This window comes from Sus scrofa, chromosome 13 (genome assembly GCF_054392235.1).
Source record: "Sus scrofa isolate SSC_HxYL_T2T_F1_AM1 chromosome 13, Sscrofa_HxYL_maternal_Yorkshire_Landrace_v2.0, whole genome shotgun sequence".
Lineage (NCBI taxonomy): Eukaryota > Metazoa > Chordata > Mammalia > Artiodactyla > Suidae > Sus > Sus scrofa.
The window spans coordinates 21,302,787-21,328,060 of record NC_139395.1 but is presented as its reverse complement, the minus strand read 5'-3'; the positions used below and the strand labels follow the sequence as shown (position 1 = coordinate 21,328,060).

Genomic DNA, 25,274 nt, shown 5'->3' with positions numbered 1-25,274 from the left:
AGAGAGAGGACTCAAATCAATAACACTAGAAATGAAAAAGGAGAAGTAACAACGGACACCACAGAAATACAAAGGATCATAAGAGACTACTATATGCAACTATATGCCAATATAACAGAAGAACTCGAAGAAATGGAAAAATTCTTAGAAAAGTACAATCTTCCAAGACTAAACCAAGACGAAATAGAAAAGATGAATGGACCAATCACAAATACTGAAATTGAAACTGGGATTAAAACTCTTCCAACAAACAAAAGTCCAGGACCAGATGGCTTCACAGGCGAATTCTATCAAACATTTAGAGAAGAGCTAACACCTCTCCTTCTGAAACTCTTCCCAAAAATTGCAGAGGAAGGGATACTCCCAAAATCATTCTATGAGGCCACCATCACCCTGAAACCAAAACCAGACAAAGATACCACAAAAAAAGAAAACGACAGGCCAATTTCACTGATGAACATCAATGCAAAAATCCATCAGTGTGATACACAATATTAACAAACTGAAGATTAAAAACTGTAGGTTCCTCTCAATAGACACAGAAAAATCCTTTGACAAAATCCAACACTCATTTCTGATAAAAACCCTTCAGAAAGTGGGCATAGAGGGAACCTACCTCAACATAATAAAGGCCATATATAACAAACCCACCGCGAACATCATTCTCAATGGTGAAAAGCTGCAAGAATTCCCACTGAGATCCGGAGCAAACAAGGATGTCCACTCTCGCCACTACTCTTCAACAAAGTTTTGGATGTCCTATCCACAGAAATCAGAGAAGTAAAAGAGATAAAAGGAATCCAAATTGGAAAGGAAGAAGTAAAACTATCACATTTGTAGATGACATGATACTATACCTAGAGAATCCTCAAGACTCTACCAGAAAACTGTTAGAGCTCATCCATGAATTTGGAAAAGTCAAAGGATACAAAATCAATACACAGAAATGAATGGCATTTCTATACACGAACAATGAAAGATCAGAAAGGGAAATGAGGGAAGCAATCCCATTTAACATTGCATGCAAAAGAATAAAACACCTAGTAAACCTACCTAAAGAAACAAAAGACCTATACTCTGAAAACTACAAGCCACTGATGAAAGAAATCAAAGATGACACAAAGAGATGGAAAGATATACCATGCTCGTGGACTGGAAGAGTTAATATTATCAAAATGACTATACTACCTAAGGCAATCTTCAGATTCAACGCAATCCCTATCAAATTACCAAGGACATTTGTCACAGAACTTGAACAAGATTTGGTAAAGTTTGTTTGGAAGCGCAAAAGACCCAGAATAGCCAAAGACATCCTGAAAAAGAAAAATGGAGCTGGAGGAATCAGGCTCCCGGACCTCAGACTCTACTACAAAGCAATAATCATCAAAACCATATGGTACTGTCACAAAGACAGACATATAGATCAGTGGAACAGGATAGAAAGCCCAGAATGAAACCCAAGCACCTACAGCCAGCTAATCTATGACAAAGGAGGCAAGAATATACAATGGAGAAAGGACAGCTTGTTCAATAAGTGGTGCTGGGAAAACTGGACAGCCACATGGAAAAGAATGAAATTAGAACACTCCCTATCACCATTCACAAAAATAAACTCAAAATGGATGAAAGACCTAGATATAAAACCAGACACTATCAAACTCCTAGAGGAAAACACAGGACAAACACTCTCTGACATAAATGACAGCAACATCTTCTCAGATCCACCTCTTAGAGTACTGACAATAAAAACAAAAATAAACAAATGGGACCTAATCAAACTGAAAAGTTTCTGCACAGCAAAGGAAACCCTAAACAAAATGAAAAGACAATCCATAGAATGGGAGAAAATCTTTGCAAATGATTCGACTGACAAGCGATTAATCTCCAAAATTTATAAACAGCTCCTACCACTCCATACCAAAAAATCAAACAACCCCATCCAAAAATGGGCAGAAGATCTAAACAGACAGTTCTCCAAAGAAGACATACATATGGCCAAAAAACACATGAAAAGATGTTCAACATCACTCATTATTAGAGAAATGCAAATCAAAACCACTCTGAGGTACCACCTTACACCCGCCAGAATGGCCATCATCAAAAAGTCTACAAACAATAAGTGCTGGAAAGGGTGTGGAGAAAAAGGAACTCTATGACACTGTTGGTGGGATTGTACATTGGTGCAACCACTGTGAAAAGCAGTATGGAGATTCCTCAGTAAACTAGAAATAGAACTACCATTTGATCCAGCAATCTCACTTCTGGGCATCTATCCAGAGAAAGCCACGACTCACAAAGACACATGGACTCCGATGTTCATTGCAGCACCATTTGCAATAGCCAAGACATGGAAACAACCTAAATGTCCATCAACAGAGGACTAGATCAAGAAGACATGGTACATATACACAATGGAATATCACTCAGCCATTAAAAAGAACGAAATACCAGCATTTTTTGCAACATGGATGGACCTAGAAACTATCATGTTAAGAGAAGTCAGCCATAAAATGAGACACCAACATCCAATGCTTTCACTGACATATGGAATCTGAAAAAAGGACAGACTGAACTTCTTTGCAGAACAGATGCTGACTTACAGACATTGAAAAATTTATGGTCTCCGGAGGAGACAATTTGGGTGTAGGCAGATGTGCCTGGGCTGTGGGATGGAAATCCTGTGAAATTAGATTGTTATGATTATTATATAACTACAGATGTATAAATTCATTTGAGTAATAAAAAAAGAAGAAAAAAATTAAAAAACAGTTTCTAGGAGGTAATTACATAAGTAAATTTTTAGCTTTCCATGAATTAAGAGAATTCATATAATGTAGCCTACATCTGTTTTTCTTCCAAGAACGTGCAATTTCAAATGATAGTCTCCCCCCCAAAATATCCCCCTGGGTTTTCAATGATATTCCCAAAACCATCACAATATGTCTGGTGTCTGTTCTTTAACACTGCTTTTCTTTTCTTTTCTTTTTTTTTTTTTTTTTTTTTTTTTGTCTTTTCTAGGGCCGCTCCCATGGCATGTAGAGGTTCCCAGGCTAGGGATCTAATTGGAGCTGTAGCCACTGGCCTATGCCAGAGCGGGATCTGTGCCGCGTCTGCAACCTAAACCACAGCTCATGGCAATGCCAGATCCTTAACCCACTGAGCAAGGCCAGGGATCGAACCTGCAACCTCATGTTTCCTAGTCAGATTCGTTAACCACTGCGCCATGAGGGGAACTCCAACACTGTTTTCTAAGAGTTGAGTCGGCATGGTTGATGGTGCACTTCTGGGCTTGTATCATTGTTAGTATTTTGTTTCAACATAGGCCAACACTGCACCTAGTTTCCTACAACCTGCATGGTGGACCCCAGTATACACCATTGTAATCCCAGTCACCTAGTGATTCACATTGCATTCAAGGAATTATCATCCATTCCTAGAAGCTTTAAAGAATCATGTCTGTCATTACTGGGGCCTGTTAAGGGTCAACACAAACACTTTCATCCAAAACAGAAAGCTTTTTATAAACGTCTTCTTCTTTTGATCTCTCTCTGTTCCTGAAGTTTTCTTTAGTATGGCAACTGCTAAAAGCCTTTCCCTGTCTCTCTCAGTCATGTAATTCCATCATCACCTCCTTGTGTTCCATTGATTTTCTCTTCCCTAATTGTACACTCACTCAGAACAGCTGACCCTTGAGAAGATGGTGTTTCTCATGATAACCAGGCATCAACAATGCTTTGGAATAGTGATGAATAAAATTATTTCTACACAAAGGGCTGTCATCAAGAAACGAAAGTTGGCATTTCAATTTTTTCTCCTTTGGTTCCTTTCTCCCAAACTCAATTAAGAAGCAAGTGAAGAGGAAATGTTTTCATGAGCAGTCTTTGGAATGAAGAAGGACTCTGAAAACTGTAGTATTTATTCTCAGAACCAGCTTTAAATTATTTAGTTTAGAAGCCCTGAGTTGTTCCTCCAATTCCCCACACCTGTCCATTGAGTCAACAGAGCTCAAAAAAAAAAAAAAAAAAAACCCAAACAAAAAGATTTTCATTGGTCAAATCATATATAGTTATATTTAATATCAACATTTCTTCCCTACTACTTACTATTTTGTACATGTGTGGTTTTTGAGTAAAGAAGCTTAAAAGATGCTGGAACAAAAATATTGATGTAAATGAAGTCACAGCTGAGTTTGCTGAAAAAAGAGAGAACGAGAGAAGGATGATATAATGAGATAACTCTGAATTTTTTTCCCCATTCTACAGTAGGCATTTAGGAAAAAGAAGCAAAACCAATGTGGAAATTATCTAGTTGATTTTTTCTCCTTTCAAGGATTTGGGCAGTGGCTTAGAGACTGTTTAGTAATGAAGTATACTGGCCCTCAAATTTGAAGGCTGTGATTTGTATCCCATACTTAGGGAATGTGCTCATTTGTTTTTAATTTAGTATGTTTTGCTTCCTCATTTGTTTTTGGCTTGTTTTCCTGCCTACATACCAGCAGGTGTTTGGGTGATAATAACATCTAAAATAATTCTAGGAAAATGTGCAAATTGGCTGGAGAGCAGCAGGAGCTATCACAATATCCCCCTCTGCCCCCCCACCCCCAAGTAATTTAGTTTAACTAATCAGGTTGCAGCACCAAAGATGTTATGTGCTTGGGACGTGGTATTTTTTTATTGCATAATTGTGTTGCTGTTTTAACTACAATGAGAGGCACGTAGAAAAGTTTTGTGGTTTGGGAGGGGTATTGCCGCAGTCTAGAAGCGCCCACTACCAAGGGTGACCCCATTAACAACAAGACTTAGGAAAGAAGAATTTTTAATTCTCAAATTTGTGCTACAAGATAGGAAACTACTGTTCATTAATATTTATGACAGGAATGTACTCTGCTAAGAGAAGAAGAAAATCCATCAAACAATGGCTTAAACAAACAAGGGTTGTATTCCTACACCCTCGATCCGACGCAGAGTCCAGAAATTATTCAGTAGACTCTGATGCAATTAGGGCCTCATGTTTCTTCCATCTTCTCACTCTGGCACCCTTACTCTGTGGATACCCTCCTCACAGCCTCTTAATATCTGCACTTCCAAGCATCCAGTCCATATTGTAGCCTGAAAGAAATTCACACTACATTCCCAGTTATGCCTCATTGGCCAGAACTGAGTCAACAGTTTCACCCAGCGATGCAAAAATGGCTGGGAAACCAAGATTTCCAGGTGGACACAATGATACACTCTCTAAATCAGGCTATTGGCTAGCAAGGAAAAAGGGGAGAATGACTGTTTAGTAGGTAACTAGAGAGCCTTGCAAAATCTCCTTTCAGAGACTAATCTTTCATATCTGTATATTATATGTATATATGTATATATAACATGTGTGTGTGTGTGTATGTGTATTTCCTGAACATGTGTGGGCTTCTACTACGTACTACATGTGATCTCAGGAAATTATTTTCAGCCTATCCATCTTTCACTCCTGAGAGTACAATAGTATCCACTTCATGGAGTCTTTGTGAGAGTAAGAAATAATATAAGTAAAGCACTTGGCACAGTGCTTAGAATATAATACACTTTCAATAACATTTATTGTTATATTTATTATTTTACAATGCTATCTTACTGCTATTACAATTAACCTCTGAATTTTCTGAACTGATAGGCATTTGAGAAGCTAGGCAAGAGCCAGGATAGGGACCTGCCCTCATTTCCTGCAAAAGGCAGTCAGAACTGATGGTTCAATTGCAGGAACATGAAAATGTAGCAGTTCCCTGTCCAAGGAAAAGAGAGAAAAAACCCATGAATATATCTGTTTGTTCCTTCTCCCTGTTGGCATCAATAAAGTAAGTCCATTGCAAGTGATAGCAAATATGGGAAGGTGCCCTGGTACAATCATACAGGTTGCATGATTCAAGAGACACTACCCTCATCTCAGGGAAATCTACTCAATTTGCTAGTGGAAAGAACTACTCTGTCTATGGCTTATCCCTCTATTCCATTATTCCTCAACCTGGAACCATTTATGGAGGTTTGCAGAGTAGTTGTACTAATTAAGTTCAGCCTGTGATAAAAAGGCATTGGTATGTTTACTTGGCTGCCCACTGTACCCACCTCCATCTATGAGGGCTTCCACCTCAGGTTTCCTGTTGGGATTGCCTGATAAATATATCCTTAAATGGACCTCTGGCTTGGGTATTTCTGTAGCAACTGTGATAGAACCACCAGGGAACCCATTTGAATGAAATTAAGAAATTGCATTTGAATGCCCAGAAATGGAATATCTAGGCCATGTTCAGTCCAGCCAAGAAATCTACGTGATGCCAGGAAGGTATTGATTGGCAGGGTTGAGTGTCCTCTATTGCATATTTTATGGACACCTGAAATCATCAGGTGTCTTATTGTCTTAGGCTGTATTATTTGGGGCAGCCTCACCCCAAGAAGTTCTCTTCAGGAATATTCAGTTCTAGTCTCCATGAGCACCAGTGCCTAAGAGTCAGAAACATATAGAGATAATCTTAGAACAGAAGATCTGTGTACAGAAAGGCTCCTTCCTTCATTGCTATAGCTTTATCACCACCCTTCCAAAGGGGTATGTCTGTCTGTGCAACATTAATATAACCCACAGAAACCTGTGATGCTCACACCCAACATGACATCTCTAGAACTTCAATTTCAGGACTCCCAGGCAGTGTCACAGACACATGAGTAGGCTAGAGGGAGCTCTGAGCTCACAACTAAACTCCTTAGTCCAATTGCTACAGTTTCACAGCTATGACATCATCCTGGAGGTGATGCACGCTGACCAGGATTCTGGGCACCATCCTCTACTTCATATTCACCATCCATATGAGACTCGTCTATCCTGTTTCCACGGGCATTTATACCATTTCAGTAACATAATTCTGACAGACAGAATTTTGATTCCCAGGAAGCACAGAATGTGTTCTAGAGTTTACCCTTCCAGCCACAACCTCCTCTGTATTGGATTGCACTGTAGGAGTCTCTGAATCCTGAGTTTTTCTACTTTTCCTTTCTTTGTCTCCGACCTTTACCCTTCTTTCATTCCTTGTACTATCCATGACAAATTAAATTATCTCTAAGTTGTATGATGAATATGAAATATTGAATTCATGCAGCTTGGAGAAAAACAGTGGAATAAATGGAACATCTACTTAATGACATGGCAGGCAGTTAGGTATACGCAGAAAATAATTCTGGAAGATAACTGCATTATAACCTTTCAGACATTATGAAAAGCCCTGCTTTGATTGTTCAGCCCTCATTCTTGCCACCACATTGTCATTCTTTATCCTCATCCTTTTTGTTTTCCTAGGTCCTTTCAGCAATGACAGTCATATAGAAGGTAAAGAATAAAGAAAAGGAAGGAAATGCTAAAAAGGTGAGTATCTGTATGAATGCCAATGACCACTTCCAGGCATCAAAGACACTCTGACTGCATTTGAAATTTCAGATTCAATGTGGTTTCTGGGTGATAGAATTGGGACTGCCAATCTTTCTTCACAGTAGAGAAGAAAACTTGGATGAAGACTGCTTCTTCTAGCACCCAATTATCTGCTAGATCCTAGAGCTTTGGAAACCCAGTAAATGACATGATACATTTCACTTAACCATGGTGGAGGTAAGAGTTCCTGTGATTTCAGGCTAATAATAAATATTTGAATATAGAGTTAAATTTGATAGCAGAATGCAAATTTGATAGTAGCCTATTCCATATAATATAGCATGTGTTAACTTGGTAAGAAAGATTTATAAAATTTAGCCTAAGGTGTTAACTAGCACTTTTACGATATACGTTCAATTTATTTAATCAGGGATATTTTAATGAAAAAAGGCCCTAGAAATCAGTGCTATCACACAGGGAATAATGGGAATTGATGATGTTGGCTGAAAACCACATTCTTCAGTACAACTGACCTTGTGTTCATTCACTATTCCCTTATTACATTACAACCCTTTGCTTCTATAACCACTAAACCTAAGTCCTAAATCCTGGAGTTGATAATGTTATGAAACTTTGGAAATGCAGGCACAGAAGGAAGTATCTGCATGAAATAAACTGTACCAAAATAAAAATGTAAGAGAAAACTAGACAACCTCCCCAAAAAACACCCTAATATCATTGAGTGTTTTCATTATTATTACCTTTAATTGGCAAAAAAGCTACAGGAATATAGACCTTTATTACTTAATTTGGGCTGGCTACCTCCAATTGAGTGTGTGTGTGTGTGTGTGTGTGTGTGTGTGTTCGTGAATGAATGTAGGGCATAATAAAATGTTGGATGAGTCATTGAAAATCATTATTTAATCACCATTGATGTTGTCTAAGCATTCCTATTGGATGTTTGAAAGTAGAAATCATACCGTTGTGTTTGTTATTTTAATTACATTGATGTTGGCAGAGAAATGTTTTTCTTAATAATAATCTTCAATGGATACTGTCTAGGAAGATGATTGAGTTAGGGAAACACTAATATGCCTCCTTTTCTAATATCTGAAAAAAAAGCATAGGAGATAATCTAGGAAGAAAATAAGTTTTCATTGGTCTAAATAAAAATATTGAAGAATATTTAAAATTACAGAAGGAATTCCTATATATTTCATACTGCAGAAGCGGGATTGAAAACATTAGCAGTAGCTAACTTGATGTCCGTAACTTGGTGCTATCTGATTAAAACAGAAGTATGAGAAGGTTGCTACTAATCAAAACTGAAACTCTTAACTAACCTTTTGCTAATCTGATGTCCCCTTCTGTTGATCTTTTACAAAATATACATTTAAAAACTCTAAGCAGTTATAAGACTACAGAAGAATGTTTAACTTTTGTAAGAACAAAGCCATCATTGTATTTGAATGAACTATATGTATTCCTTTAAGTTTAAGAACAGTATAATAATGATGCCCACTGTGATCTTAACTATTTATTAATGCAATTCACACTGAAGGACAGAAAAAAGAAATGAAATGTCTTCCAAATATTGGAAGCAACAAATTACTTGTCCTTTAATAGGTAAATGGATAAACACTATGGCATATCTATACAGTGGAATATTATTCAGCAATAAAAAGGAATGCACTCTCAAGCCACTGAAAGCCATTGAGGAACCTTAAATGCATAATGCAGAATGAAAGAAACTGATCTGAATTAGCTACATATTATGTAATGCCAACTATATCACATTTTTGGAAAAGACAGTGATAAAATGACATATGGTTGTCAGGGGTTCTGAGAAAGGGGAGGAGGGAGAGGTGAATAGGTGGGCATGGGGTGATTTTAGGGCAGTGAAACTATTCTGTATGATGTTATGATGGTGAACACAGGACATTATGTATTTGTCAAAAACCTATATAGAACTATATAACACAGAGTGTGAACCCTAATGTAAACTATAGACATTGGTTAGTAATGTTCCATCAATTTTGGTTTATTAATTGTGCCAAATGTACCACACTAATGCAAGATGTTAATAATAGAAGAAGGGAGAAGGGGGAGTATATGGGAACCCCCTGTACCTATTGCACAACTTTTCTATAATCTTAAAACTGCTCTAAAAAATAAAATTTATTAATTAAACCAAAATACAAAAAGAATAATACATGTAGGAAAGAATAACTGAAATGCAATTATTTGCAAATAAGTAGTTCTAAATTACTAAATTTTTTGTATTCTTCTCTATGGCATTAAAATTTTCCCAATTGTTAATTTTTTATTGAGGTATAACTGACACATAGCATTATATTAGTTTCAAGTATACAATAATAATTTGGTATTTGTTTATACAGCAAAACCATCACTACAAGAAGTCTAGTTAATTTTCGTCACCATACACAGTTACAAAAATTTTTCTCTTGTGAAGAGAACTTTAATTCATTCATTAATTAATTTTGGCTTTTTGCCTTTTCTTGGGCGGCTCCCACGGCACATGGAGGTTCCCAGGTTAGGGGTCTAATCTGAGCTGTAGCCACCAGCCTACGCCAGAGCCACAGCGACACGGGATCTGAGCCGCATCAGCAACCTACACCACAGGTCATGGCAATGCCGCATCCTTAACCCACTGAACAAGGCCAGGGACCGAACCTGCAACCTCATGGTTCCTAGTCGGATTCGTTAACCACTGAGCCACGACGGGAACTCCGATGAGAACTTTTAAAATCTACTCTCTTAGCAACTTTCAAATATACAACACAGTATTATTAACTATAGTCACTGTTGCTGTACATTGCATCCCCAAGATTTATTTATTTATAAGTAGAAATTTGGACCTTTTGACTCTTTTCATCCATTTTACCCATCCCCTTTGGCAACTACCAATCTATGAGCTTTTTCAAAAAAATTAAAAATTGGAGTTCCTATTATGGCTCAGTGGGTTAAGAACATGACACCATATCTGTGAGGATATGGATTCTATCCCTGGCCTCGCTCAGTGGGTTAAGGATCTGGTGTTGCCATAAGCTGTGACACAGGTCATAGATGCAATTTGGATCCGGTGTTGCCATGACTGTGGAGTAGGCCTCAACTGCAGCTCCAATTCAACCCCTAGCATGGAACCTTCTATATGCTGCAGGTGCAACTGTAAAAAGAAAAAAAAATTTAGATTTCACATATAAGTGAGATCATATTTAAAAATTGTTAAACAATTGGATCACATGTGATCCAAGATTAAAATTTATTTTATCTTCAATTAGATTTATTTTTACTTTTAAAAAAATCATATCTGTTCTCCTTTTTCTGATTTGTATTTGGTTAAACCTTTAAATATTCTAGTATTATTTGTAGATTTTGTCCAGTATTTCTAAATGTTTGAGACACAACTGTCAATATTTCATAATAATTTGATATATCATATCAATTATAAGTTCCACAAGTTTTTAAAAGTAAATTTGATGGTATTTCTATTAAAATCTGAAAACGAGTTTTAAAAATTCATCAAAATCTTCTAAATCACTTGAAAACTGACCAGGTAAAAAAAATCAAGATAAGGGAGTTCCCGTTGTGGCTCAGTGGTAACGAACCTGAGATGTGGGTTCAGTAGCTGGCCCAGCTCACTGGGTTAAGGATCCAGTGTTGCTGTGAGCTGTGGTGTATGTTGCAGATACAGCTTGGATCCTGCATTGCTGTGGTTGTGGCATAGGCTGGCAGCTACAGCTCCAATGTGACCCTTAACTTGAGAACTTCCATGGACCCTGGGTGCGGCCCTAAAAAGACCCCCCAAAAAATAGTCAAGATAAGTCTATTAAAGAGCAGCAACAGAGAGATAGATAGATGTTAAAACCAATAATAAAGCAATAATATTTAAGGAATTTTGATTGAAAAATAAAAATATGAAATAATGGTGTAGAACATCACATGGGCAAATTTATGAAAAATGAGTAGGAATGTAAACTATGTTTTTGGTGACTTTGGGTGATTAAAAACTATCATTGTATCTTCATCAATGGTAACAAACATCCCACTCTGAGGATGGTGATAATAGGAGAGGTTATTATACATGTTGCAGGGGAGAGGCCATATGGGAACTCGGTACTTTCTTCTCCATTTTGCTGTGAACCTGAAGCTACTCTAAAATAATAAAGTCTTGGAGTTCCCGTCGTGGTGCAATGGTTAACGAATCCGACTAGGAACCATGAGGTTGCGGGTTCGGTCCCTGGCCTTGCTCAGTGGGTTAACGATCCGGTGTTGCCGTGAGCTCTGGTGTAGGTTGCAGATGTGGCTTGGATCCCACATTGCCGTGGCTCTGGCGTAGCCCGGTGGCTACAGCTGCGATTAGACCCCTAGCCTGGGAACCTCCATATGCCGTGGGAGACACCCAAGAAAAGGCAAAAAGACAAAAAAATAAATAAATAATAAAGTCTTTAAAATTAAAAAAAATGTAAATGGGTTAGTGAAAGATAAATTATGAAATATGTCATGTTGAAATAATTCATTAAAATTTTGAAATATATTTAAAAAATACTTTATACTAATCACCAGAATATACTCTATTTGAATAAGGGCACTGATTGTCATGGGGCTTGGAGTCTGGGAAGTGGATGGTGAGATGTTGAGTCCTTTGCAGGATCATGCTTCATTCTTTGCTGGATGAAAGAAAAAGGAGTAACTTTACAGCTAGTTTGAGAGTAGAATTTTAATTTATCCGTTCCTGTTTGTGCGCTGAAATGTCTAGAAACATTGAATTAGAGAGTTAAATATAAAACATCAAATTAGAGAAGTTGCATAAAACAATCATTTTTTTATCATCTCTATGGAGAAATAATAACTTTTTCAACTTCTAAGTGACAATAAGAATAAAAGGAAATATATTAATATATAAACATTTAAAGTACTCTTATGATGGAAAAATAAAGAAATAAAATGTACCACAGAATAGCTACATCAGATATGACACAATGTAATATCTATAAAATATTAAGTATGTACACAAAGTTTATGAGGAAGATATCAAGATTACAAAAGATAAGCAGGCAAAAGATATGGGCCGACCATTCAGAAGAGGAAATACAATTGGGCAGGGTGCGGCCAAGACGGTGAAGACGCTGCACTTCCTCTGGAGGACTCACCAACATTACAATTATTTACAGAGCAACTATCAATGAGAATAAGCTGAAGACTAGCAGAAAAGTTTTTCTACAACCAAAGACATAAGGAGCCACAATGAGACAGGTAGGAGGGGTGGAGACATCAGGATCCATACTCCACTGTAGGTGATTCCCACACAGGAAGATACTCACCATTGCAGAGGTTTTCCTCAAGCAGCAATAGGTCCAAGCTGTACACCAAGCTCCCCAGCCCGGGAGTCCTGCACTGGAAAGGTGTGCCCCAGAATGTCTGTCTTTGCAGGCCAGTGGAGACTGGGTACGGTAGAGCCAGAGGGGTGTTGGAAACAGAGACTTTGCTCTTAGGGGCACATGCAAAATCTCACATACTCCAAGTCCTTGGGAAGAGGTAGTGATTTGAGAGGAGCCTTAGTCAGACTCACTTGATAATCTCTCAGAGCCTCGTGGAGAAAAAGGCAACTAGAGCTCTTCCTGGGGATGTAAAATGCTCGTGGCAGTCATTTGGGAAAGTTTCTTCTACCACAAGGACAGTGGTCCTAGAAAGTGCCATTTGTGAATCTTCCCTCATTCAGCTACCCTGCGACTCACCCCACCCACAAATAGGCTGGACCAGCCCAGGGACCACCCGGGACCACCCAGCCCCACCAACCAGCAGTCAAGCAAGTGAAACAAAAACAAAAATAAACAAAAGAGACTATCAAACTAAAATCTTCTGTACATTGAGGAAAACTATCAACAATATAAAAGGGCAGCCTACTGAACAGGAAAAGATATTTGCTAACAAGCTATTCAATAAGGGGTTAATAACCAAAATAAACAACAACAAAAAAATGCCTTCAATCCAACATGAAAACCCCCAAACAGCCCAATTGTATATGGGCATAGAACTGGAACATTTTTCCAAAGACGACACAGATTATCAGCAGACACATGAAAAGATATGCAAAATCTCTAATCATGAGAGAAATGCAAATCAAAACCACAAGATGTCACCTCACAGTTGTCACAGTTGCTATCAGAAAAAAGCCGCCAAGGGAGTTCCCATCATGGCTCAGTGGTAAGGAATCCATGAGGACTTGGGTTCGATCCCTGGCCTTGCTCAGTGGGTTAAGGATATGGCATTGCCGCGAGCAGTAGTATAGATTGCAGATGCAGCTTGGATCCCTCTTTGCTCTGGCTGTGGTGTAGGCCAGCAGCTACAGGTCCAATTTGACCCCTAACCTGGGAACTTCCATATGTTGTGGGTGCAGCCCTAAAAAAGCTAAAAAAAGAAAGAGGTGGGGGGAGACACCAAATAACAAGCATTGGTGCAGATATAAAGTAAAGGTAACTCTTATGCATAGTGGATGAGATTGTAAATTGGTGCAACCACTATAGAAAACAATACGAAGTTTCCTCAAAAATTTTAAAATAGAACTGCCATATGAGCCAGCAATTTTACTTCTGGATATTTATTTGAAAAAAAAAACCCAAAAACTAATTTGAAAGGATATGCTCTCTAATGTTCATAGCAGCATTTACAATAGCCAAGCCATGGAAACAACCTTAGTGTCCATCCATAGACAAATGAATAAAGAAAATGTGATACATACCTACACATACAATGGAATATTTACTCAGTCATTAAGAAAAGATGTATTGCCATTTGTGACAACATGGATGGATCTAGAGGGTGCTAAGTGAAATGAGTCAGACAGAGAAAGACAAATACTGCTTGCTTTCACATATATGGAAACTAAAAAATAAAACAAACAAACCAAAATTAAAACAGACTTTCAGATACAGAGAACAAATGACTAGTTTCCAGAAGACTGGGGGGTGAGGAGGAGTGAGCAAATAGATGTAAAAGATATAAGCCTCTAGTAATCTAACAAGTTATGAGAATTTTTTAATGCAATTTAAGGAATACAGCCAATAATATTATGATAAATTTGCATGGGGATGTGTGGTTACTCAACTCATCCTGGTAAACATTTCATAGTGTATGAAAATGTCAAATATCTCTGTAATACACCTGAAATTAATATAATATTTTACATCAACTCTATTTCAATTAAAAAGAAATACAATTGGAAAGCAAAATATGAGACATCGTCGATACTGTTAAAATGTAGAATAGAAGCAATATCAAATGTAGAATAGAGCAATATTGAATAGAACATTTTTTTAAAGTTGATAACTATGTTGATGAAGTTGGGATAGAATTGATTTTTTTTTTTTTTTTTTTTTTTTTAGGGCCGCACCTGTGGCATATGGAAGTTCCCAGGCTAGGGGTTAAATTGGAGCTGCCAGCTGCCAGCCTACGGCACAGCCACAGCCATAGCAACATCATATCTGAGCTGCATCTGCAACCTACATTGCAGCTTGTAGCAGTGCAGGATCCTTAAGCCACTGAGCAAGGCCAGAGATCGAACTGCATCCTCATGGACACAACGTCGTGTTCTTAACCCGCTGAGCCACAACAGGAACTCCCAGAATTGATCAGAATCTTTAGCTGCTGCAGCTTGATTTAAAATAAATGTAACTGGGATGATAATAGGCATTTTCCACATCTAAAAAATGCAACTTTTCTGAGAGTTTCATAACTTAAAAATGTATCCATAAATGGACCAAAAGTACATAAATTTTTTGGTCCTTTCGAGAGAGTGGGTTACAGTTTCATGTGAAATCTATATTAGCCTGGGAGTTTTCCTATGCACAACTTATCGGGGATCCAGTGCTGTCATTGCCGTGGCTTGGGTAGCTGCTGTGGTATGGGTATGATCCCTGGCCCAGGAGCTTCCACATGCCATGGGTGCAGCCAAAGAAACAAACAAAAGAACAACAAAAAAAGAAATCTATATTAGCATGTATAAAACTGCTGAAGAGCAAATAGTATGATTAAATCAAAACCATATCGAAACAAGGTGGTCATAGTGGCATGTTAAAGTGGTGTGGTATATTCTGCATTTTTCCATCTTTAAAGCTTTGTATGTTTGGGCAAAGTGATATCTCTGAAAATAGGGACAAGGGTTGGCTCCATTATTACAGGAACCAGGGTAATGATCAGAGAGGGACTGGCAGAAAATCCCAGAATCTGATGCCTCTTATTTAAGGTTGGAATTGTCCTTACGGTCACCTGGGATTAACACTTAAGATTGTGCCTTCACAATGAAGATAGGTGGTTATGTTGAAATAACCTCTTTTTGACTCTTCCGTTGGTTGAAATTAGAATTCCTAGGAAATAATTCTTTCCATTTTACTGGCAAGGCATTCATGTGCTTGCTGCTGAATTTTAAAGCCCTTGGTGGTCATTTTAACAAGATTTCCAACTAGAAAGTTGGTGGAACAAAAGCCTTCATTTCTGAGTTACCAAAGGTTCAGACCACAAGGGAAAGCTAACCAAAGATTCCTCTTTTCTCACTTAGCTTTCCACAGGCGACTCTATGATTAGAAAAACTTCAGCAATCTGCTCTAGGACTTGTCTGGAATGAATGATATAGTTTTAATTTGAAAACTTATAAAAAGATATTTTAAAAATTGATTATTTTTTAAAGTATGCATGATTTATAGTGTTGTGCCAGTTTCTGCTATACGGCAAAGCTATTTTTTGGACGACTGGGAGTGACATTTCTTTTCAATGAGTTATGAAACATTCCCTGTATCATTTGCCCTCATCTCAGGTTAGACTCCTCTTGTGATCTCTTTTGCTGTTAATAACTTGGAAGATGAGTATTCTATAATGACTGGCTAAAACATCATTTGAGGAAGAACTCTCACCCAAAGATTTCTGCTACATGACTTTTCTCACTTATTTGATAGTGGAGTGAGAGATATTTTCAAAATGATTAACTGGAAACTTTAGGAAATGAGGACGAGCAACTTTAATGAGTTTCAGCATAGAAGATAGCTGTACTTCGTTTCATATATTTTAAAAAAATTCTATGCCCTTTTCTTTGAAATGAAATAATGCAAGATGAACTTGTAACTATAGATTGCTTTTCCTCCTCCCTAACATATCCTTGGTGTCTTTTCTTCAATAAAAATATTTTCAACATATTACAGTAATAATAACAAAAATCTTTCATAAATTGATACCTCTTTCCATAGAGTGATGGTGATACTTATCCATTATGAAGTAATTGAGGCCCCCTTCTTAATGGACAGATTTTATTAAACAATTTTGGACACCATTAGGATATCACAACCGGCCATATATAAAACATATTCTTATATATAAATATTTGCGGGTATTTGGATGAGAATATTTGTAGAGTAATTTTCTAGATGTGGAAATATCCATCAAATTGTTTATGCACTTTAAAATTTGATAGATGTTGCCAAATTAACCTTTGAGAAAGTGATTCTGGTTTAACAAAACATCAGTATTTTATTAACCACATGAACCACTTTTTCCTTGTCCTTTATCAGTTTTTCCATGGGATAACTAATCTTTTGTTTTAATTAATATTTATAATTTTGAAGAAAATTATCATTTTGTCCTTGGCTGCATATATTTTCTCCACACTGTTAACTTTGTTCATAGTGTTTTTTCTGGTATAAAAGTTTTCATTTTTATGTAGTCAAATTTATCAATCTTTTTAACTTATGTTTTTAATATTTTTGTCTTCATGGCATTAGGTGTTGTGCCTTGCTTGGAAAAGAATTCTGTACTAACAGATATTTATATGTTTGTGCATGTTTGTTTCTGCATTTGCTCTTCCAGCACTTTTATTATTTTATTTTTTTTAATTCCTAAAGTCTCTGATATTCTGGAATTTATATTTTAGTGCAAAAAGTGAATTAGAATCCAGCCTATTTTTTAAATGCTAGTTTTTTTATATCATTTATTGCCCATTGGTACGAAATATTAACTTTACCATAAAGCAGACTTCTACTATATTTGTGAATAATTTTGGTTCCTCTATTCCTTCTTTATCATCAAGCTCAATATTCTATCTCTGGCAGCAAGCTACTTTCATTACTGTAAAGTGCTTTCATACCTGGTACAGTTCATTTCCATTTATTATTGATAATATGTGTGTCTATGGAGGGAAAGTGTGGGGATTTGGTGAAAACTAAGGAGAATTTTATAGCTTACTTAGCTACAAAGCCTGGAACATAGCTTTTATTTTTGAAAAATGCTGCTGTTGGTTACTAGTCCTTAAACATCTTATGTGACAGCACATCGTGGGCATTGTTGTGTTTCACCCTTTGTTCTTAGAACTTTGTGTGTGGCTTACACCTTTTGGACGAATGAATCTCTGAGATATTGGGAGTACTGCAAAACAACTACAAAGCCTCAGACTCTTGCCCTTAGACACAGACCTAAAAGGCTGGTGCCAAGGGAAGCTATATTTATAACACTTGTTTGAGCATTAGAACTTTTCCTACAGAGGAGGACATGATGGTTATGGCTAATGTCAAGATACAAGAACAGCATCAATTTTATGTTTTTCATTTTGAGCGAGAGTGGCACTATGATTTCACGGTGGCATTATCTGAATTACAAGCAAGCTGAGGAGTTCCCGTGGTGGCGCAGTGTTTACCGAATCTGACTAGGAACCATGAGGTTGAGGGTTCGGTCCCTGCCCTTGCTCGGTGGGTTAACGATCCGGCGTTGCCATGAGCTGTGGTGTAGGTTGCAGACGCAGCTCGGATCCCGTGTTGCTGTGGCTCTGGCGTAGGCCAGTGGCTACAGCTCCGATTCAACCCCTAGCCTGGGAACCTCCATATGCCGTGGGAGCGGCCCAAGAAATAGCAAAAAGACAAAAACAAAAACAAAAACAAAAACAAAACAAGCAAGCTGATATCAAGAGCCCCAGGAAGTTTAAGCATGAATGAACTTGTGCCAGTGGCTCTCCAATACATTCAGGTTTCCTGTCAATGTTTGCTGAGGTCTTATCAATTTTCAAGGCCAAATTTGAAGATGTCTTTTTCCAGAAGCATTCTTTGATCCTTGGGTTAGATATCACCTTTCCCTCATCTATTTTCCCATCATGCATGTAGCTTCTGTTACAGTTCTTTTCTCTTCTGGCCTATGTGCTAGCATCTGTTTCCTCTCTGTGACTGTGTTTTGAGCTCAGTTCTCCCTGAGGTCTTGTTTACAGTATGCACTCATTAACTACTTTTCTGATTGAATGGATTTTTGCAGTTTCTAAATGTCCAGGATTCTAGAAAAATGATTAAATTAGTTTTCCCGTGGCTGCTATAATAAATTACCACAAATTTGGTGGCTTAAAATAATAAAAGTTCATTTTTTGCAGTTCTGGAGCCAAATCCAAAATCGGTATCACTGGAATAAAGTCACGCTGGGCCATGCTCTTTCTTGAAGTCACAGGGGAGAATCCTTTTCTTACCTGTTCCAGCTTCTGGTGGCTGCCAGCTGTCCTTGGCTTATGGCTCTGTTACTCCAATCTCTGTCTCTGTCTTCACATTGTCTTCTCTGTATGGGAAATCTCCCTTTGCTTCTCTCTTTTAAGAACTCTTATGGTAGCATTTTAGATCCTGTCTGAATAGTCCAGGACAAGACCCTTAATCACATCTGCAAAGGCCCTTTTTTCCTTTACAGTTTCCCAGGACTTGGTATCTTTAAGGATATCATCCAGTGTATGACAGACATATAGCATCTAATCCAAAGAAATACAATTATTTTTTAAAGTTGGGTCTGTTTCTTTATTTGAACGTGAAGGTCAAGGTAAAAGACAGTGTCAGTGTTGACAAGGGTTTGGTAGTAAGAGATGAAGAATGTATATGTGCCATATTTACTGCATATAACTTACATTCAATAAAATGCTACCATTTTAAGTTTTCTAATGAGTTTTGATGCATTTATACACCTGCAGAAGAGCACCTACAATCAATATACAGACCATTTTTATCACTCCACAAATGTTCCTTGTTTTCATTGAGATCGGCTTTTTGTCATGATAAATTCAATTCCTCTTTTCTAGAGTTTTGTATGAATATAATCATACAGTATATTTCTTCCATCCAACAAAGCAATTTTGTGATTCATCCATGTTGTTACTTGTATTAGTAAATCATATATTTTTATTGCCCAGTAAGTAGCATTTTGTCCATCTCCTATTTAATAGACATTTGGGTCGTTTCTGATTTTGAAACTATTATGAATAAAACTGCGGTGAATTTTTGTGTATATCTTTGTGTAGACAAATGCTTGTCTGTTTTTGTCTTCCTTTTGCACACTCTAGCTCCCTATTTTCTACAGCTTCAGAGAGCCATGAATTGAAATGGACAGACACGGACAAACTTAGCAATAAATGCCACAGAATCTGTAGAACTTCCTGCCTTTCCTGTTTCTATTATGGAGACACAGGGGCTAGTCACCTCAAAGAAAGAATCGTACTTCTTTGTCAGCTAGGCTTTAATCTTTTTAACTAACCAACAAGATGGTAATTTCATGGAGAAAGCAAAAGAAATTGAAATGGATGTGAGAGCTTGGAAATGTAAGCAAGTAATTATATGACTCAATCAGAGGGAGAGACAACCTTAATTAGGTATTGCTTGCTAAACTAAACTGCAGGGAATCAAACATGTAAATCTAACTTGAGATGTAACCAACTTTCTAAGCCACAAAGTTCAGGCTCGATTAGCGTTCTTTGTTTTCTCTTGCCATAGAACTTTTAGAGAAACCCCTAGACAGATGGTATTGCTGAGGAACAATCAATCAATCATACGGTTGATTCTTTTTCATGCTGCAAGTGGTTTGTTGATGATTTGGAATATCAACAGTCAGTGAATTCTCAAAGATGCTTTATCTCTGTGGTTGAAAGAGATTATCTGAGGCTAATCCTAGCCTAGCGTCTAATTTATGTTCTAAACCCGAAAAAGGTGATGAATGCATTAAGGTCTCTTTGAGAGGAGGAAGGTGAAACCAAACATTTTAGCTGCTATGGCAACAGGGTCCATTTACATCTTGTGGTTTTGTTCTTGGAGGAAATCTACTCAGAAGCAGAAATGAGGACAGAATCAGAGAAGGAAGTGGAACATGTGGTTCCAAGACCTTCTGGCCCAACCTCTGTGCAGAAGATTTAACAGCAATAAAGCCAGAATTCCCAGCGCAGGGAATTCCATTCCCACCACTAATTATATCTGCATATCAAGCTACAGCTGAGAAATTTTGAGGTATTCTAAACCACAGTGTCCTTATTCAAATTTCCCTTGATAGATAACAGATAGAAACTTATATGAAATATAAACACCAGGTATCTTACTATGCTCCCAATAGCAACATATTAAATTGTAAGCGACAATACCACTGTCTCAACACTCTGTTTATCAATTTCAGTATATGTGCTGCCGAAGCGAGCACCTATTTATTGATTTTAAAAACATAGGCTTTGAGAAATGTGCTATAATTCTTTGGTGACTGCAAAATGATGTAACTAGTTACATAAGAATTGTTATTTTCCTTATTTCCAATGGCTGCGTAAAAAAATAATGCTCTTTTCTGTTTTCTTTCTCTTTTCACTTCCTACCTTTTTTCCCCTCTTTCATTGCTTTCCTCTGTATTCAAAGATGATGAAATTCTAGGTTCATGATATCTTTCAGGTTTTGGGGACAATCTTTGACCCAATGGATATAATTTCATGCTTTTTAGATAAGAAGCCTAGAAGTTCTGGGTGTTGATAATGATTTCTTATTCAGAACCTGAAGAGTCTGAGGAAGCTGGAGATTGAGTAGGATCGGACCTGGCTGAGCAGCTACACTGTTAGAGATTTCAAGGGACTTGAAGAACTCAAATCAGCCCTAAGTTGTTCTACTGGAAGGTCCACTACTTATGAGGGGGTAACATGACACAGGGAACACAAGTTAGAGATTGGCTAGACGTCGGTAAAATTTCTCAAGGACACAGTTGATTGCATACAGAAATATGATCTGAGCTCCTTTTATCTATGCATTTGTTCCTTTATTCAGCGTTAAACACACATTGGAGTTCCCATTGTGGCTCAGCGATAACAAATCCAACTAGTATCCTTGAGGATGCGAGTTCGATCCCTGGCCCCACTCAGTGGGTTACAGGATCCAGTGTTGCCCTGAATTGAGGTATAGGTCACAGATGAGGCTTGGATCCCATGTTGCTGTGGCTGTGATGTAGGCCGGCAACTCTAGCCGGCCCCTAGCCTAGGAACTTCCATATGCCACTGGTGTGGTCCTAAAAAGACAAAAAAAAACTCAAAAAACAAAAACAAACAAACAACAAAAAAAAAACCATGTTAATTTCTATGTTCTTTGCAGATGTACTGATGAGCCAAATAGACTAAGTGCCTGTTCTCAAAGAGTTTACAGTCTGATTAGAAGACATTAAATAAGTAGAACACATTTTAAATTTAAATCCTGTAAAAGAAAATCTCAGAGTTCCTGTAGCAGCTCAGTGTGTTAAGGACCTGATGTTGTCTTCGTGAGGATGCGTGTTTGATCCCTGGCCTCACTCAGTGGGTTAAGGATCTGGTGTTGCTGCAAGCTGTGGCATAGGTTGCAGATACAGCTTGGATCCAGTGTTGCTGTGGCTGTGGTGTATGCTGGCAGCTGCAGCTCTGATTTGATTTCTAGCCCGGGAACTTCCATATACTGCAGGGGTAGCCCTAAAAAAAAAAAAGAAAAAAGAAAAAAAAAAAAAAAGAAAAAGAAAAAGAAAAGGAAAGAAAAGAAAATCTTATAGAAATTTAGAAGAGAAAAAAACTAAGTTATATTTTATTATTTTTCTTCTTTTTTTGCTAGCGCTTCACGCCTAAAACACATTACAATGAATTGGAAAATTTAAAGAGGATGCTGATTTTTAAGTTTCTTACTGTCTTTATTCTTGGAAATAAAGTAGCCATGAGTACATTTTCTAAGACACAATCATTTATAGGTTAAGAATTTTTCATTTCATATATTAAACATTTTATGAATTTAATTATTAAACTAGCTTTAAAAGAAAAGAAAATCTCACAGCACTCTAAGATTATAAATCTAAATAAGTGACATCTGAGCTAGGACCTGAAGGTGGAATTGCTATATGTTTCTCACATGAAATTTCTAGTTTCATATTAAAATCATAGTGGAACTTAGTGCAGCCTCTGCACACAGGTTGCAAAAATAATAAATGATTTAATGGGGACTAAAGATGACAGTGCCTGCCATTGCATGCATAAATTTTGCTAAGAGGGAATCCCAGCAGTTCTTATATTCCTTAATGCTTGAAACCTTGCACTGAATATAAGAAATAAATTTATTTCATCTGGGCAAAAAAATCATTGAAAAAAGAGATGGAGATCTTAAAGGATGAAAGTTTGTCCTGGGCTGGGCTCTACACCTGTCTGTGAGATGGTAAATCATCAACTACTTCCAGCCTCCTTTCTGATTCTCAAGTGAGCCCCAGTACCTGTTGTGTGTCCAAGTCTAAAGGCATCAGTAAAGTGGAAAGACATCCAAACTTTAATGCTCGGTTTCATGTAAAAAAGGAGGGCTTTAACCCTTTATAGAGGAGAGGAAAAAAAAAAGCAGAAACAAATTAGAAAAATTGGTAAACACTATCAAGGACAGGTTGTTTTTTGGGAGATAAACATAGGGCTTGAAGTGGAAGTGTTGAGATCAGGGAAGGTCTGTCAAGTGCCTTTCTGAGTCCATACAGGATGAAGTCTTGGCCAGGAGGAGTGGCTTCAGAAGAGGGCACACACCAAGTGTCAAAGTCTGTCATGTGTTATCTGATTTACAATCTGATATTGATCATCTTTGGACTCACTTCGGGGATTTTTTCAACACTCCCTAAAGGCAGCTGAATTCATGGAATCATTTACAGATTTCCCTGGGCATCAACATTCGTGTTAACTTGGGATTTAATATCATTCTCACGAACATCACCCCACCCCATCAACTTAGAAATGATGCCTGATATGTAACATCCTTTATGGCATTACCGCGTGGTGATGTTGAAAGAAATTTTAACGCTGACCAAGAAACAACACAACAGGAAGAATCAACCCCTGAAAGAAAGCATATGTTTTAATCATTTTAATTATGTACTCAGTTGATGTTGGGTTTGCAAAAGTAGAGAAAGAACTGGTTAGCCAAGGAAAATAGTCTACTTCTTTCCATTTATATAGGAAAGACTATGGGGGAGATAATAAGACAGGTAGAGAACTCAGAATTGTTGCGCACCTGCAATGTGGCAGTCACCATGCTGATGTTTTACACCTGGCATCTCATTTAATCATTAAAACACCCATGATTATTTCAGACACTGTTAAGAAACTGAGGAAGAGAGATATTAATGCAATTGTTTCAAAGTCACATATCTAGAAAATGGTAGTACCAGAATCAGAACCCAGGAAGGCTAAGATTTCAAAACCCACACCTCCTCTAAGCCATCCAAGGAGGCAAGAGAGAACATGTGGAGGAGAGTGCTAAGACTCTGGGAAAGAGATCAATGAACTTTTGAAAGCACAAAGCTGGCGGAGGGACTATATAACCCAAAGGACAAGAAGCTGGGATTAAGAACAGGAATTAGGGCAGAAACAGGTAGAACAGGGAGCTCTGAGCACTATTCAATGTGCAAGTCTTGAAATCTATTTTGTATTTCCACCAAGAACCAAGAAGCAAGGGTATTGAGAAGTTGGTAGTCCAAGGGATGCATCACCTTGAGAATGAATTCTATTCTTGGCTCTTCCATGTACATGTCTTGTGATCTCTCTCAGATTCCCCTATGCATAGACTGGAGCTAATAATACTGTAGTTATTGGGACTAGGTTGAGATGGAAGCTTGTAGCAATCAGCATTAGATGGACAGTAGTAGAAACATCTGATTGAGACTTGGAAACCTCGCAATCAGTGTGGTCAGATGGTTGTGAATTCTGAGATAACTACAGGAGGCAGAAGCCTAATTAACTGTATTGTAACTGGGCGGTTTGGAGAAGGGCTGTGTGGAATGAAAGGCAAAAACTCATAAGTGCTTCCCTGTGCTATCCAAAGGAAAGAACATTGTTTTTTAATCTTTAAGAGTTGGTCAACTGTGGATGAAAGAGCTTTTAAATTTAATGAATTCCTTTTTACCTTATGTCATGCTCACCAAGCAACCCCATGACCATTAAATGTCTGGGGTTTTTTGGCAGCTGCTTTTATTGAGAATGGATGTTAGCGCCTTTGCCCAATTTATGGGCATATGCCTCCATTCTTACTGTATTTGCTATCTTTTGCTGCATAGCAAATTGTCTCCAAAATTACTGGCATAAAACAACACATGTTTATTACATCACAAGTTGTGTGGATCAAGAATCTGAGCACAGCTCAGCTGGTTTCTCTGCTGCAGAGTCTCTTAGAAGACTACCATCAAGGTATAACAAGAGGCTGCAAGGTTCAACTCCAAGTTTAACTGGGGCAGGATCAGCTTCCAAGCTCCTTCAGCGGTTGTTGGCAAGATTCAGTTCTCTGGGGGTTGCAAAGCTGAAGGTCTCCATTCCTCCGCGAATGCTGGCCAGAGGCTGCCCTGCATGCCCAACTGGTGGAGCCTCCATCACAGTGAGTAAGTGAGAAGACATGAGTGAGAAAATGCCAGCAAGACAGAAGTCATGGTTTTTTGTTACCTGATAGTGGAAGGGATATTGCATTACTTTGGCTGTATTCTGCTGGCTAGAAGAAACTCACTAGCCCCAACAGACACTCAAGGGGAGGAGATCACACAAGGGCCTGAGCACCAGGAAATAGGCACGTCGGAAGCTGCCTTCC

At 37.9% G+C, this 25,274-nt stretch overlaps 1 protein-coding gene across 1 annotated transcript in view; it reads right to left on the bottom strand.

Annotated features, from left to right (window-relative positions):
- Nucleotides 1-17,165: 17,165 nt before the first annotated feature.
- Nucleotides 17,166-25,274, bottom strand: part of KCNH8 (potassium voltage-gated channel subfamily H member 8) — a 447,861-nt gene continuing 439,752 nt past the window's right edge. The window contains exon 17 of the transcript XR_014824095.1: nt 17,166-19,056. The gene's annotated coding sequence lies outside the window, so the exon portion shown is untranslated. The remainder of the gene's footprint in view (nt 19,057-25,274) is intronic.